A 3538-nucleotide genomic window follows, 5' to 3' on the forward strand; every position below is an offset into this window, starting at 1 on the left:
GTAATACAAAATAAATAATTTACACTTTTGACTTAACAATTTATTATTTCACTTAATTAATACATAATGTATTACCTAACACTATTTACGTCTTGCTGTAAGTACTAAGTATTGGACTATAAGTATAGTACTATAGGACTTAAACCATGACAAAGTAGTACTTTGTCATGACTTAAACTAAATTTGTGATGTAACTTGTCTATTTGCATCTTTTTTAGCTGAAAAAAATTATAGAATGTACCAATAAATAAAAATAGCAATTTATGCGAGAAAATATTGAGGATTCCCAAAGATCTGTGCTAACTGCTAATGAAAGTAAATATCTATGATTAATTTAATGGTCAATCAATATATTTGAAAATTACGATACAAATTTTTTAATTTTGTTTTTTGTAGAAATAACTTTGTCCATCAGTTGTCTATTCATACTATTTAACCGTATGAATGTCCTCGTACGTACCATACATTCTAAGACTTCTACTGGAATCTCAATTATATTCTGCAGTTTACTTACTAATATGTCTCTGACATTCTTCATGACTCCTGGAGAAATGCATTGAATTGAAAATCAATAAATACAGCTTTAATATTTCTATAAAATATATAATATAATATGCATAGGCACCTGGAGTCTTTCTCAGTGTGTTTTTGGTATGATATTCATTAAAAACAACTTCAAGTACTTTTGCCACTTGTATCATACTTTTTTGAAGGCTTAATCAAATTACCTTTTGACATTTGTTCAGTCCAAGAAGAATCAGATCCTATCACATTACTAACTTTTTCGCCTAGACTTGGATATTTGCTCAAAAACTTTCTGGCTACTGAGCCTGTTACATATTCCAAACAGTCCTTTTCAATATCATACGTATGCAGCTCATTAGTTAACATCTATAAGAAGGTCAAACAAAAGTATACAATCACCTACATGCTGCTTAATATTGTTAATTAATTAATGGGTTTATTATTACAGCTATATCCATGATCCATACATAGTGTAAGTGGTATAACTAACTTATACAAAGGGATTAAAATATTAGTGAAATAAAGGCACCTGTAACTCAAATTCCTTCAATAATTCTAAACTACATTCAGGTATTTGATAATTAGAGTTTGTTCCATTAAGTGATTCAATACTTGATATTGCTTCATCAATAACATCATTTTTAATATTTGCAATACTGCTATTATCATTGTTAATTATTTCAGCTTTGTTTACTGTACATGCAGACAAACAATTAATTAAACTTTCTTCATTTGTATCTTCAGTATTCCGGTGTTCAGTAAATACAGAATTGGAATATTTCCCTAACAAATACCATCGTAAACTGCCAAACAGAAATGAACATGTATTACATTTATAAACAAACTACAAAGTAGGTATGTTATTATATATTATTCAACAGACCAATATTTAAACTCTAGTGGAGAAATATGAGTACTTGAACCAATCATCCCTTTAATAAAACTAAAAAAATTTTCTAAAACGTCAGAATTTAGTCTCCTAGTTATTATGTAATATAAATCACTGTATTCCATCTTTAAATCTAATAGAAGATTTCTTAGCGATGCATTGGTTACTAGTATACCTAGATAAATAATTTGTTTGATTATTTAAATTAAATTAAAATTAATAATTAAATCCTATTACAAACACTACTCCATTTTTGTTGGTAAAAAGGATTTTTAGGAAATCTATGAAACCTTATATCAGCTGTATTGCAATCAACATATTTCTTACTTTTGCTTCCACTCTTACACTCATTTATTGCACACCAAGACATTATACAATTATATTTATTCAGGTTATTAAAAACACAAAACCAATAAAAGTAAAAAATTGTATTTAACTTAAAAGTAATAAGTACAGAGTACACGTCAAACTAAAATAATTAATAAACAGCTAATTTGTGTTTTGTTGTAATAATACACCCATAGCAGTCAATAGCTCTCTTTATTTCTTATTTATTTTGGTAATCATGGGTGTTTATAGAATAAAGAAATAAAAACAAATGCTTTTTGATAGTTTATTATACATGTATATTATATATTTTACATTATAAAGTACAATTTATTTAAGTATAAATAGGTTATACATCAGCTGATGTGGTCTTGTGAATTCGATACTCAGTTAATCATGCGATACCAGACATAGAGTAATGTTATATTCTGTATTTCTGTGGTAATAGTGTAATACTAATATCCCATACTGTTAGTTAATCATGATTGCTATACTTTAGAAACCCGCCAAAAATGTTGAATAAAATCCTTGGCGGCTGACGTCACATTATAATGGAATAATCAAGTTATTACTGTTTCTTCCATGGTTGCGCGTATTAATACCAGAATAAGTAAAGTTGCTGACATACCTAGTTAGTTAATCATGGTCTTTTTATTATTAAGTAATAAGTACTTTAAAGTGATTTCAAACATAATATGTTTGTAGTGTGTAACTGCAATAACGGATGCAGTTAAATAATTGGAATTATTGAGTTTATTACTCTTTTGTTAACGTAAATGATTCACGGTACATAATTTCTCCGCGTTCTACTAATTGGAATCCCAGTATCCCACACACCTAGAATGACCCCTTTGATATATTTTAGTTTATAGTGATGCCGGGATGTCCCAGCCCCCAGACCGCAGAGCGCATGTTGAAGTGGTAGTATGATACTAGTATTATTCTATCTGCATTTTGTGGCCGTCACCCACGAACCACCCATATAGACGAAGAGCTCACAACACGAATTCAACGTCATTTTCATTAAAAGTTTTGATATTCTTATTTATTTCACTAAGCATTTCTATATTTGAATCTTGAAGTCTGGTGGTGTTATGTTGGTGCGTGAGGGTGCAGTGCTTAATTACACCCCACTTAAATTGCACTCAAGTTACGTTATGACCATTAGGTTTGTGATTTAAACCAAATGATAATACATTTCATCAACATAAATTATTTGCATAGACAGACCAAAATAGTTGGTGCTTTCGTGAAACCAGACCAAGTTAAACTTAAAAAAAGTGCTCGTAACTTACGTCATTTTTATTAAGATCAAACCCGGAACTAAAATAAAGTAATTAACGTGTAGATCAAGAATATAAAACGACAGACTGAATATTTTGGTGTTTTATACTTACCAGAACGCATTAAAACATTATTTAAACATTATGTAGGTATATAAATAACATATTTTAATACATATTAACTAAAAATTATATTTTGTATTCGAATATATAAAAGAAAGTGTTAAAAATTATTTTAATTTACATCATTAATCCTTGTGTTTTTAGATGTGATTTTGTTGCCAATTATTAATCAGATTCGTCACCACTAGTATCACTTGCTTCATTTTCTGAAAAAAAAATTATGAATTTTGTAAAATTAACTATAGTTTTTTTTATTATGGGGATCTGAATGTATTGTACATTTGTACTCACCGTTATCACTAATGTTTTCTTCTTCGAAACTATTTCTTATAACGACATCTTCAACAAATGCTGGGTATTGCGGTCCCTTGAACCACAGTGGAATGTACGA

At 28.8% G+C, this 3538-nt stretch overlaps 1 long non-coding RNA gene across 1 annotated transcript; it reads left to right on the forward strand.

Moving 5' to 3' along the window:
* Nucleotides 1–12: 12 nt before the first annotated feature.
* Nucleotides 13–1831, forward strand: LOC115034758. The gene is made up of 5 exons (XR_003840061.1): nucleotides 13–97; nucleotides 219–315; nucleotides 397–912; nucleotides 974–1095; nucleotides 1210–1831. It is a non-coding gene; the product is annotated as an uncharacterized LOC115034758 (long non-coding RNA).
* Nucleotides 1832–3538: the final 1707 nt, after the last annotated feature.

This window comes from Acyrthosiphon pisum, unplaced genomic scaffold (assembly GCF_005508785.2).
Source record: "Acyrthosiphon pisum isolate AL4f unplaced genomic scaffold, pea_aphid_22Mar2018_4r6ur Scaffold_20962;HRSCAF=22647, whole genome shotgun sequence".
Lineage (NCBI taxonomy): Eukaryota > Metazoa > Arthropoda > Insecta > Hemiptera > Aphididae > Acyrthosiphon > Acyrthosiphon pisum.